The sequence below is a fragment of the Microtus pennsylvanicus genome, chromosome 1 (genome assembly GCF_037038515.1).
Source record: "Microtus pennsylvanicus isolate mMicPen1 chromosome 1, mMicPen1.hap1, whole genome shotgun sequence".
Taxonomy (NCBI): Eukaryota; Metazoa; Chordata; class Mammalia; order Rodentia; family Cricetidae; genus Microtus; species Microtus pennsylvanicus.
This window is the reverse complement of record NC_134579.1, coordinates 179320060-179334334: the sequence shown is the minus strand read 5'-3', so window position 1 is coordinate 179334334 and position 14275 is coordinate 179320060. Positions and strand designations below refer to the sequence as shown.

Genomic DNA, 14275 nt, shown 5'->3' with positions numbered 1-14275 from the left:
ATTCTGCAGCTCCCTTTTACATCACTCAGAGCGATGGAAAAAGCAAAACTCAGAAAAACTGTTAAACTGTCAGATTGGCGACTACAGAGGCTGCAGAGAAGGCTCAGTTATTGAGAGAACCTGCTCCTCTCCTGAAGAACACACATGTTGGGCATCTCACAACTGCCTGTAACTCCAGTTCCAGGGAACCCAATGATATTCTATGGTGCATGGGGACATTATACACACGAGACACACATTTATTCACACAAGTAATTTTAAGAATAAAAAGAACATATGGCTATAAGATCTTAACTATTATTTAGGTGCTAGACAAAGAGTATTAATCCAAGTGAGGCTTGTGTCTATGAATGATGGTTATACATACACATATATACATATTTATATACATATGTGTATGTAGTAAGGTATATATATATATATTAGGAAAGAACTGAATTAAAACTTTGTTTAATTAAATTAAACAATGTATCTTATATTGTTTTGTTTATGATATCTCAAATTTAGCTATCAAGATATGCTATTCTGGTCAAAGTTGTTTAGACAGATGCCTCATGGAATGAATAGCCATGCCAATAACAAAAGTAAGAGCAAACTGGATTCATTTTTAATTGATTGACCATTAGCACCTCAAATGCTATCTAATAGTATTTTACGGAGTAGATACAGGGAAAAGAGAATACTTGTAGTAGAACACAAAGAAAGTCATGTTCTTTTCCTCTGACATCTACTTCACCATCTGGTCGTATCCCCAGATGGCCAACGTCTTCATACACAAGTCAAATGCCTAAGTCTCTGTCAACAAGAGCTGCCTTCCCAGGCCATGGTGTTGCTCCTATGGAAGGAAGTGTAGTTTTGCTGAATGGATTTTTCTTTTATTTGTGGTCAGAATTAAAATACCTAAAACTGTTTGATATTATCTTTGTTTTTATATACAGTGCTTGCCCAATGTCTTTGTTAAAGACAAACAAACATAATAGCTAATTCTTGGCTTTCCTGCTGTGATTGCTTAAGGATTTCCCAACTGGGATTTAACCTTAGATATTCTACAATTCCTGTGGAAAAGTCTGGTTTAAAGAAATGCTTAGATGTCAGCTCTGTGGCATACATGCAGCTGCAGCCATTCCTTCTGGGCCACCACTCTTCTCATTTTGCAGGGTCATGGGATTCCATGAACCAATGATTATTTTCTTTATTTTCAAATTATAAGTGGAAAGAGGGGGTGGGGGGGAACCTTGGTACATAAAAAGATAAAGCAGAGAAAGAAAATTTGCAAAAATCCTGTGGGGAAACTAGGACATACTGCTACTGTTGTTCTTCAGTAAAAGGCATGTAATACAATAATGAGAATTACTTCCATTTGACCTTAGTAGCATGTTGGCTAATGGCAGCTTGACCTTTGTGTGTGTCCTAATCGCTTTATATTTGAAACTTGGTAACTGCAATCTGTTTCCGCTGTACACCACTGCTAATTTTTTCAAAGATTTCACATACAAAAACACAGAGATCTCTTGGGGTATTTTCCCTAAGCTTCATCTGATCGTGCGAGTGTAATTTGTTTTCACAGCCCACCATTTCCGCCTGTGTTTTGTAAAGATAATGCTTTCGAGTGAGATGTGTTATGAATAGGTAAAATAATTAGCTTAGGAGAAAAGCAAAAGCGTTATATTCCATGAGGAAAATAGAACATAGAGTAGGGGTTGGTTCTATTGCAAAAGTGGTGGCCATGCTAATGGGAAGACCTGAGTTTGAATATTCATCATTATAGAAATGATGGCTACACATGTGTCTGCTGACATAATTCCAGCCTTGGAATGTGGAGACAGGGGATTCCCCAGAGCAAGGTGACATCCATCTCATTGAGCTTTGGGTTTGACTGAGAGGCCTGCCTCCAGGCATAAAATGGAAGAATGGTCAAGGATGATTCTCTGGCCCACCCACCATGGCCCACCACATGCACCTGCACGCAACCATAAAAAAAAAAATGGGGAGGGGAAGAAATCAAAGCCCTTAGATTCAGATTTCATTTTATTATTTATAACTAATTATCTGTAACTTCAAACTACTACATGATGGAGATATTAGCTGTAAAATGTAAAATTGTATTTTTCAGATGATCCAACTGTATGTAAATCTTGAACATTGGTATGCCAAATTTTCTTTTATATATTTTCCTTAATTATAATAGTTGGCAATCATGAAGCAGAGGAAAAACAAACCAACTTTCTGTTTTGGGAGGAAATTTTACACACATCCAAGTGCACGTCAATATCTAGATCATTCCATTTCTCAAGGGTTTTGATTCATGACAGGTCAATGAGTCACTGATGCTTTGGCTTCGAAGCTGCTGGATTGGGATCAATACAATCAAAATGACGACGAGAGATTTCTTTCTTCCACCCTTTTCCGAAAGTGTGACATGTTGCAACACATACAGAGATCTCTTGGACTTGGAGTATTTTTATGAAACCTGAAATTTTCTAGCGCTACATCTGATCCTGTGAGCATAATTTTTCACTGAACACCATTGCTTCCCATATTTTGTGAAGATTATGAATTCTTTATAGCTACTTATTTCTTAAATGTGTTTATCCTAGTTTATCCCTAAAAGAATATGAATGATAGAGCAATTATCTGAGTGAATTATGTCCTGTTTGGGCTCCAAGAACCCTCTCCTATATCACCGTGTGCACTTTCTAAGGAAAAGAATGAGCATGCTCATTGTAAAAACAAGAAAGCCTTCTTGTGGTCTAGCATTCACATCAGATGTTCTATTCTTTCCATCACTATTGGTAGGCATTTCTTCCCAGTGTAGGAAGCAAAGAATTTTACATGTTAAAAAAGTCTGAGTCTTCTTGCTAGCTCTCATTATTTTATTGACCCACTCCAAACAGTGGTTTTCAATTGAATGATTCCTTACCAAAAAAAAACCAAAAAAACAAAAAGAAACAAAAAAACTCCAAAACTATTACTAAAGTCACTAAGAACTAAGAATGGCAATACTGACCGGGCTTTACCATTTTGTTTTAACTTTCTTAAGTTCTGGTCTTTCAATATGTTGCCTTCTCCCCAAAACTTAGGTAGGACTTTGATGATCATTGTGGTAGCATTGTGAGGTAGCTTCCATAAAAAGTAACAAGATTGGGGCTGGCGAAATGGTTCAGTAGTCAAGAGCACTTGTTCTTGCAGTGGCCTAGGTTCGATTCCAGGATCCCATGTCGTGGCTCAAAAACATTCATAACTCAAGTTGCAGGAAATCTGACACTCTCTCTTGACCTTCACTGGCACCAGGCGGGCATATAGAGGCAATACATTGCTGTACGTTAAAAATCTAAAAATCAATTTTAAGAAAGTGCTAAGGTTGTTAAGATGTGTTAATGCCATCGTTAAGGAACTGACTGGATTCTGCCATAACAGATGGTTAGAAGTAAGCCTTTCTTTTGTGAATTTGCATTTTCGAATCTCCATCTCCACTTGCCCTCCCATCTTCCCAATGGGTAACGATGAAAGATGAGGTTTTCATCAGGTGTGAGAGTACAGTCATGGATCTCCATTCTCTGGAGCATTGAGCTAAGCCCTCCCATGATTCTCGGTCAGGCTGCCAGGGATTAAGTTTGTTAGCTCTGTGCTCTTGGGACATTTAACATCTCCAAAGCAGAAGTTTCGATCTGGAAATTTTAATGATAAAACACACTCAATTTTAAAAATAATTCTATCTTGAAATGTTATTAGGATTTATTGGAGTAATATAGGTAAAACACTTAGAACAGTCCACATGCAATGATTGAGCAACGCATGCTCTCAAGAGTGACACTCGAAGAGGCCATCCAGAGCCTCACCATCCCCACCACGCAGCAATGGGACTTGATGGGACTGTAGCAGAGTTCAAGTTTTTTCTTTCTCAGCATCCTTTTCTTCCTCCTTTCAAGAGAGCTAGTCACTGACAGAAGGCAAACTGAATTCCAAGTCCACGTCTATCAGTTGTTTCCATAAAGCCCAACATGTAACCTCTAAAAATTTCCTATAATGTTTCTCTTATATTCCTCATTGAATTAGTTCATGAGTGAAGAGTTCATTTTCATACTTTTCCAACATAATCTTATGGGTATTTACATTTTCAATCCTTTTTATAGTATTATACTATCTTCTATTTCAAACTTGCAAACTTACTACTCTTGAATTATGAGATGATATCAAATTTCTCATTTATAAGTAGTAAACATACCTAGACTTGTTTGAACATTTAAAATAAAATAGAAATAAGAGTTGAAATACTATTACCACACACTTAGAGAAGAGCTATTGAAATTTTTTTGAGTATAACCTTTTTATTTTTTAACTTAAAAGATCAATGTTTTACTTTTTAAATTTTTGAGAATTTCACACAAGAATAATCTATTTACATTATGCTCATCCCTTTCTTTTTCCCCCTTCCAGCTCCTCTCATGTTCTCTCATCTCAAACACATACTCTCCCCTTCTTTAGCATACTTACATACCGGAATCTACTGAGCCCATTTGGTGTTTCTCAGATGTGTATGTGTTTAGAGCTGACCTCATGGGATTAGATAATCTATTGGGGGGATTGTTCATAGACAAGAATGATCCTCCCTTTCTCAGCATCCACTAATTATTGCCCGTAGCTCTTCATTTATGGGCAGGGCCTTGTGATTTCTCCCATTCACCTCAGGATCTCGACTGGTACTGACTTTATGCAGGTCTTGTTTGGGTGACCATATTTTCTGAGTGCAGTTTTCTCGGTATATGTTGAAGACTATCCTCCAGCAGAAGTGCTGGTCCTTGTACAATCTCTCCTACTACTGCTGCAGAATGTTCCCTGAGCCATAGGTACAAGGATTGTGTTATGAATGTATCATTGTGATGAATTGTGTCTTGCTGTGATTGTATCCATATGATGCAAAAACTAAGCTTCAATGATGAGCAGTTAGAGCTATATTTACCTATGGGTATAAGGGTAGGTATTTATAATGCAGTTAGATATTGTGTAGTATACAGTATCTTTTTGTTTTGTTTGGGGGGGTTGTCTGTTTGTTTGCTTTGTGCTTTGAGACAAGGGTTTTCTGTGTGACCTTGGGTGTCCTGGAACTTACTCTTGTAGACCAGGCTGGTCTAGAACTCAGAGATCCACCTGCCTCTACTTCCTGAGTGCTAGGATTAAAGGCGTGCACCACAACTCTTGGGCATGCAGTTTCTTCTCTACTGTAAAGCAGTAGGTTTTCCCTCAAAGATCATGACCTCACCAGCAATGGAGAGCTGGCTTGGTTTTCAGTAGCAGACACAAATTCCTTTCTATCGAATGGGTCTTTAGTTCTATTAGATAGCTGCGTTTACCCCAAAGCTGTAAATGCCATTATTACATGTGAGACAGACTGCTTCAAAAAATATTGCTGGATTATTTAATGTAACATGAGGGCTGGCTGCTTGTTTGTTGTGGTTTTTGTCCCACCCGATACTATTTAGCCCCAAAGAAAATCACACATAGGTCTCCATAAATTATAAGCTGATTGGCCCATTAGCTCTAGCCTCTCATTGGCTAACTCTCACATCTTGATTAACCCATTTTTCTGATCTATGTTAGCCATGTGGTTCAGTACCTTTTTCAGGGAGGCAGATCACATCCTGCAGCTTTGGTGGTCTAGGCAAGAGTGAGAGGAATCAACTTCCTCCTTCCCAGAATTCTCCTGTTCTCATTACATCATTTCTGCTTCCTGTCTGGTTTTCCCACCTATATTTCCTGCCTGGCCAATCAGCGTTTATTTAAAACATGATTGACAGAATATAGACAATTCTCCCACAATTTAATCTTTTGTTTTTCATGTTTGAGAAAAATTTCCACTTTTTAACATATTTTTTATTGATTGGGAATTTCACACCATGCACTGCAATTACACACATTTCCCAGTCCTTCTATGTCTGCCTGCCACCCTTGTAGCCTCGCCCCCAGAAGAAAATTTAAAAATGAAAGATAAACATTTCAACCCTCCATCTTTACCGCCTCTCCAGGAAAGATACTTTTGTCATAGTGGCCAATGCCAATCGGAAGCTGTGAAGTGCCATGTAGTTAGTATGTGCTTTTGCTCAAGCAGTGTTATTTGCAAATATTCATTTCAATGAGTAGTTGGTCTGGTTGGTCTGGTTTAAAAAGGTCTCTGGCTTCTGTTACACCTTCAATAACAGACCCTCACTGAAACTTCTCTAAAATACCGTGCTGGCGATTCTGCAGCTACTGTCCCACAGGGCCAGTCCCTTCCCTTATTCCAGCAAGTGAAGATAACATAGATGCTGGGATCTGCCAACTCAGAGCCCTGGATGTGGACTTGTATGATCAATCCTAGCTTTTGTTGGGACCGCCCACTCCATCAGGTGGGGTCAGGGTCAGCTCCCGTGCCCACACTATCAGGGTCACGTCTCCGGATCTGGTGGCTAGGTAATTCTCACAAGACGAATGATGTGGGGCAGAACCACTTCTCCAATGCCGAGGTTACTGGGTCCAGCTCTCCCATGCCCCGCACCCCACTCCCCGGGGCAACAAGGGCCACGGACATCCACCATGGACCCAGACTTGTCTCTCTGCCGCAGCTTGGGCCCAGACATCACTGCAGTGATTGCACTCATATTGGTATGGTCCCAATCACATCGTGGTCCTACGACATCAAAGTGGCAGTTCAGACCCGAACAGCACATGGCCCCAGGTGGCAATGTAGGTCACCCATATCAGCTTCTTCCTCACTACCTTCTTTTCTCCAGTTCTGCTTCTCTCCACAGTGCAGGAACCACTCAGCATCTTCTCTCCCATTTCCTATCATATGAGCCTACCTGTTCAACGTAGTGGTGCCCACCTGTGCTGGCCAAGGGGCATTGTGCAGACCTTTGGCTGTCTTTCTGCATGCCTGGGCCTCCCAAATTTCCATTTGTTTGTTTTTACTAAATCTTATTTGCTACTCACTTTCTCACTTAACATAATAGGGGATTTGTTCTCTGTTGTTACATTTATAGATGACATATACTTTACAAATATATAATGACGTGTATAATCTCTGAATAAATCCTATGACCATTGGTAGCATAATCTAAGAACTTATGTGATAGGTTCTATTCTGCACGTTTTGTGTTTGTTTTATTTTATATACCTAATAAGATCTTGAATAATAGCTCTCAGAGATGGACAGGATATCCCAAGTCCTTAAGCCATGTGTCTGTAGTGAAATAACTAGGACCGAAACCCAACTGGAGGACTTACATCACCCCTAAAGTCTGCTGCAGACTTTATTTATTTTTTAATACCTGACATTTAGTGCCATCAGTGGGAATAATTCAAAGTCTTAAATAACTTTACCTTCTTCTTTTCATAATATATTTGCCTCTGCTTCTGGGCAACAATAGATTACAGAATAGGAAGGACGAAAAGAATTTAGCTTAATACATTGGTGTACAATGAATGCTCTCAGTGAGTATAGTACATTACAAATAGGGGAATTAAATAAAAAGGGAAAAGATCTAAATGGAACTTCAAGGAGGAGGATTAGGTCTTGAGGACTGACAAGAGACGAAAGGAGCTTTGGGGACAAGTTGGACAGGCGTGACAAGCAAAGGTGTGTGAACAGGCAGGGCATGACTGAGGGATGAAGGCGCTCCTCAGAAACTGTCCATTTTCTCTATGTTACTAAATGAAATTATTCCTCGACAAATGCAAGAAATTTGGATTCTTGTAAGCAAGGTCTCATTTAAAGAATGGGGCACTCGCTGAATGAAATCGTTTAATCTAAATAAGGCCAGTAATCTCTTTACTGAGTTTGGAATCGCACCTTTTGTGAATCGATTTGCAATCCTCTTTTCTTGGGTCTAGATTTTAAACCCCTGGACCTCATCCTTCTGTGGGCTGTGCAGGTCTCTTTGTAATACATGTTTCTGCTTTGCCTTTGCTTTATGTATTTAATTTTGAATTTCTGGTTTTCTTTTTTGTCACAGTTGGTTGTGTTTCTCATGTTTCCTTTTCTAACTCTGCAAATGCTGCATACCAACAAGACAGATGAAGAAGGAAATATTCCCAAAATGATTTCAAAATCAAATTGTTTTTCTGTAATTTGATTTATAGGTAATGCCGAGGAAAGGCTCGGGGAACATTTTAAAATAACTCTTAATTACTAACAGATGAAAATGTATTAGCTAACTTTAGGCATGGAATCCAGGCAGCTGATTATGTTTGAAATAGAATTGCAAGCTTCCTCTCCTTCTAGAGTGGCCCACCCGAGGGCTTTCACCATCTCCATTCACCAGTCTCCATATGTCAATGAACTTACATGGCATTTAGAATTATGTGAATTAAAAGACCTCAGAGTTTCTAGAAGGTATAGATTGTCACCTTTGATGTACATTATTCCAAAATGTGTGTAAATAGAACTATACATCCACAATGAAAAATCATCGAGATTACCTGCCACCACAAACCCTAGACAGACAAACATTTTGGCATATTAATAAAAATGCTATACCTTTGTCTAACCAAGGTTTGTTGAAATAGACTGGGCTTCATGTTAGTTGATGGTACAGATTTGTAATAACCTAAGAGTTAAGGTTATAGAAAGAGACTATAATTGTAGAAAGATACCATATAAAAGCAGAGTCGTAGTGTCTGTGAGTTCATGTTCATGGTGAAAATGTGTGTGTGTTGTGGGGTAAGAGGTTGGAGAGGCATCTTCACAGTTCATTTGGAGATGCAAGTTTAGAATGGTCAGAAAACCTTTATATATTTACAAAAAAAGATTTTAAAAAGTATTATTACAATTTTCAGGACCTTTTGGTATATTAGAAATTTTTTTTTCTCAAATTGGGTGTCTTGAATCAATCACTTCATGGAAAATCCACTTCTGATTCCTAATGAGAAAGGTTACGGTAGAAGAAATTCCATCATTCCCCTTATGCACTGCATAGGATGAATGGCTTTCAGTGAAGTTGATATTTTTGGAAGAAAGCTGGCAAGCACAGGTGAGATGGGCATGAGAGCCGACCTCTTAGCTGGCAGATCTGCAGGGATGTACAGAAAGAAGTTTACAGACCCGCAGGAACCAGTTATTAAACGTTTAGGAATTCTGAGATTCTGCTGACGTCCTGATTGTAGCTTTAAATCTACCATGATCTGAATATTTAACACATGAAAATTGGCACATAATATGTGATTCAGTGTTTCTTTCTCCCATGGAGACACTTGTTAGTATAAGCTTGCCACTGAGTTTATAAGAACCCAAAACCCATGAATTTAGTCTGGAAAAATAATGATAGATTCAGGGAAATAAAATTCTAGTATGAGTTTGTTAGACTAGCAGGAATCTCAATCCAAGAAAAGGCTTTCCAGAAACTTGAAGAATAGAAACCTACAAAATGGATCCTTTCCTCTCAGCCAAGGCTCATCATTACACTGGATGACTGACCATTTGGATCCCTCAGTCTTGAGCTTTCCATATACTTTAGTCCCCCTTCACCAATCACCTGCTGTTCTTCTCCATATTTTGGATGACGACATATAAGTTTTCCACCTCTGAAATCTCTATTTCAAACATCCAAGGTTCTGAATAGAACTGCTTTCAATTAATATTTGCTTCACATGCCTTGTAACCTAAATAAGGACAGATAAGAAGGATGGTGTAATAAATGAAAATAAGTTATGGTGTAGAACAATTTAAAAAACTAATAATAAGAACTGCACCTATTCTAACAGCCTATTATCTATCTTTTGTCTATGTCAGCAGAAAGACTGGCCACTCCTTGAGGGTTTGGCTTCCTTCTTTTTATTCTCCTAAGGCTAAACAATATTGCCACTGCATAGCTGCTCAACATTTTCATGGAATCAACATTTTTGTGGAATCAAGTTTAATACTGCTTCCTAACTGAATACCAGAGGATTACTAAACAAGGGGACCAACCACATCCTGTCTTTCATCTTAATCCTGGAAGGTTTTGGCCCTGGGGACATGACTGATACTACTTATTTAAGAGGCTTCGTTTGTAATGACTGCGGAGAAAGGCTGTATCCTAAGCATTTCTGAGAATTAGGAGGTGGTCCTTTGCTCCCAAACAGGGCTTGTTTGTGGGTGAGATCTATCATTACTTTTCCTTCCTTTTCTTTGTCCTTCACACAGGGCTTCCTTCAGGACAGAACTGTGCTCTCTGAAAGTTCAGAGTCCATTAGTATTCTCTTCTGTTAGTCTGATTCTAATTAGAGCACCACAGCAATTGTTGTTCCGCGCTAAAAGGAAAATCTTTTAAATTAAAAGAAGAAAACAGGAAAAAATCACCCACAATGCTTAGCAGTTCACATCCTCTCCTTAGCTTAGGGGTGTACCTCTTTAACACTTCAATAAAATTTTATTTGGTTGCTTAAACAGCAACAACAACAACAACAAAAAAAAAAACCTTGTAAAGCAATTGCAAATGGCTCTCCTTTCTGGTAGAAGCCTGTGTTTAAGGAGGCAGAAGGGTCCCTGCTGATTAAGGTCCTAGACTGAGCCAAGCAACACACTGGGGAGTCTGGCTTCTTCTTTCCTTCCTCTGACCAAGCCATTCTTAGGTACTCTCTCTGGACTTCTGTATCCTTATTGATAAAATAAATCCTTCTCAAGGCTCTATAGTAGGATACATATTGATTGTTCTACTGAGTGATTAGAAAGAGTCAGTTTAAATTAATGAAGTGATTATCAAAAAGTGGATACTAAGGGTTAACTAATAGTAATAGCTTCATATAGAAAATAGGGATAGGCCTAAACTCATGGGATTCTGTTCTCATTTTATTTTATATTACCTATGTGTGTGTGTGTGCTGTGTATGTGTGCACATGTGCACAATCACATACATTCCTGTCTTAGTTCAATTGCTGTGAAGAGACACCAAGACCAAAGAAACGTATAAAAGAAAGAGCTTATTAGGGGCTTACAGTTCCAGAGGGTGAGTCCATGACCATCTTGGGGAGGAGCATGGCAGCACGCAGGCAAGCAGGGTGCTGGAGCAGTAACTAGGAGCTTACTTATGATCCACTAACATGAGGCAGAGAGACTGGAGATGTCATGGACTTTTGAAACCTTAACGCCCACCCAATCTCAGCGGCACACCTCCTCAAAGAAGTCCATACCTCCCAATCCTTCCCAGGATTTAAATAGCTGAGCCTATGTTAGCCATTCTCATTCAAATCGCCACAACACCATAGCAACACATGGGTGGAGGTCAGAAGCCAGCTTTAGAGAGTTCAGGATTTTTTCTATCCATAATATGGTTGCTAGAAATCAAACTCAGGCTTAACCAGCAAGTACCTTTACCCACTGTAACGCCTTGCTGGACCTAAATTGCTATGATTTCAAATCATAAATTTAAGGTTGCTCTATATCATCTTGAGTAGTTAATGTTGTCTCTAATAATGTTAATACTGGTCATTTGAACTGATGACTTTAGTGTCATATAAAAATTCATCAAAAGAATTTTGTCTTGGGATTAGAAGAAAATTTCCAAATTTTTCTGAAATGATCCTAAACTTACTTCTACCATTTATATGAAACAGAATTCTCAGCATTGATAATTATAAAATTAATATATCAATTAGCCCTAATATCCTAATATCTGTTGAAGATGCTCTATGATTTATAGTTTTAAATATTCAGTCAAGATTTAATTCTTTATTAGTGTTATAATAATTTGCTTTCATCTTTAATAAATAATAACATTTTATGTGTGCAGAGAATTGTTTCAAAATAAATTTCCTTATGGTTTATTACCAGTAACTATTTAATTAGTATAGCATACCAGTCTTTATATACATATATACCCTAAGACTGTTAAACATTTTTCCTAGGCAAAATGTGGTCATAAGTAGAAAAAAATCTAAGAAGCTCTGCTTCACAGTATCCAGCTATCACTAACAAAATTATTCCCACATTTATTTCTTCAGCTGTAATGGTTCTAAGACATGTCCAGAAATACTTTTATGTACCTCATCCCAAAGGTAGAATCTAATCCTCCCCCACTTTGACTATGGGTCAGCCCAACTGTGTTACTCACTTATGATGAAAAGAAAGGGGCAGAAGGGAAGCTGTGTGAGCCTGTTCCTATGAATGGGTTGAGAAACATCACCCAGTTTCACCTTAGTTCTGTTTTACTCTTGGGACTCTTACCCTTAAAAGTCATCCATGAGGTCCTGAGAAAGCCAAGCTATAGACAGGAGTTTCTGTCCTGCCTGGTCCCATAGCCATTCAATCTCAATTAAACACACAGAGGCTTATATTAATTATAAACTGTCCTATTGCTCAGGCTTATTACTAACTAGCTCTTATAACTTAAATTAACCCACAATTCTTATCTATCTTTAGCCACATAGCTTTGAACCTTTTCTCAGTAAGGCATTGTTATCTTGTTTCCTCTGTGTCTGGCCTGTGACTGTGTCTCTGCCTTTCTTCTTCTCAGAATTCTCCTAGTCTGGTCACCCTGCCTGTATTCCCTGCCTGGCTACTGGACAATCAGCGTATTTTTAAATGAGTATGAGTGACAGATCTTTACATTGTACAAGAGCATCCTCCCACTACACCAAGCCACACATGAGTAGTCCATGTTGGCTAAAACATGAGGTCAGGACAATACAAATGAGGCTTACTGCTCACAATAATCCCTGGAGTCAAGATATCTGCACTAATTTATTCTTGGACCTTAATTTCCATGGGTAACAAAAACAAACATCAAAGACACATGCAGACCCTGTAGAGTGTGTCAGAAGCAAAACCCTGAGTATAGGAGGCCCAGTCCTCCAAAGCTGGCACAGCAACTCTAGTCCAGAAAGAGGCATGATACTTATTGAACTGGTTGAAAAATAAAACTACACTTTTTCCTCCCAAAATGATATTAGCCATCTTTCAAAGCTATTTGTTTTACAATATGTTGAGACGAGGTATCATGTAGACTTGGATGTCCTAGAATTCAGTGTATGACCAGGCTGTGCTCTAATTCTCATCAGTCCCCTTCCTCTGCCTCCTGAGTTACAGTATAGACACATGTACCACCATGCCTGGCTTTTTATGAGAGTTTTGAAAAGTGAGTTTAGGAAAAGGCTTAGTCTGTCTGCTTTTGAAAATATGCAGAGACTGGGTAAGGAATTATCTTCTATGGTGCACTGAACATGTCATTGTAACGTTGTATGTTGATGCCTTCATCCTGAACGTAATGATATTTGTAGATGACACATTTGGGAAATATAGAAGACTGAAGGAGGCAGTGAGGCTGTAGCTCCTGGAGGATACCGGGCCCTTGGAAATGACCAATAAGACTCTCCATTGTTCTTTCCCATACAGACAAGAAGAAGTTATGGGAACGCACAACAAGATGGTGGCCAAAGTTCCTCAGAATAGAAATGCATTTGTCGCACCTTGACAGTGTGCTCTCTAGCTCTCTGTGCGAGAAGCTAGCCCCTGTTGTTTAAACTCAGTGGTAACTTGGCACAGCTGTGTTGAAATAGCTGCACAATCTAGCAAACCAGAGCAGATGTTCCCCTACTCTCGTCTTTTCCTCTGCTCTTCCCACTTTCCTTTCCCTTCTCTTAAATAAAGGATTCTTTTCTTAACACAGGTATCTGTTTGAAGGGTTTTTCCAGGAAGTCATTAGGAAAAAAACATACCATTACTGAAGGATTATTAAGCCAGGCTATCAAAGGAAATGGGACCCCAATTTTGATTGATCATCAATCAGCTACTTAGAACTTTGACCATCAGTTACTTATTACTTTGTGTGTTGTCTTTAAACAAAGATTCAACATGCAACAAGGAAGCTGAAAATAACCTGTTTCCAGTAGAGTGGCTCAGTGGCACATGATGTTACCAAGCCTGTCCGTCTACTGTGCCTGCAAAACATGGTTCAGAAATGGTCCAGGCGCAGTGTGATGCTGAGCATAAAGGGAGCAAATGGATCGAGGATGAAAATGTTGCCATTATCACTTAATGCCAGATCCGGTGACTAATCACAAACTCAGAAATTATGATTTTTTTCCAGGGCTTGTCTGTAAAGTGTTTCTCCTCAGCTATTTTGATCACATAGTCAAATCTCATTAAGAAAAGGTTGCAGAGGCAACATTTGAGAAGAAATTCTTTCGTCTGTGACTCATTCATATCCATCACTCTATTGGGGATTCTCCAAGTTTGTCTTCATCCTTACTATGTGTCATGATACTCAAGTTGGACAAACAACCTGCTGAGCTGATGGGGAAATGAAAACTGTTCTCTCTTTTATAA

The 14275-nt window shown here is 38.9% G+C and overlaps 1 pseudogene; it reads left to right on the top strand.

The window, feature by feature from the left end:
• Positions 1-6468: 6468 nt before the first annotated feature.
• The window catches only part of LOC142831443 (elongin-C pseudogene), a 29393-nt pseudogene continuing 21586 nt past the window's right edge, over positions 6469-14275 (top strand).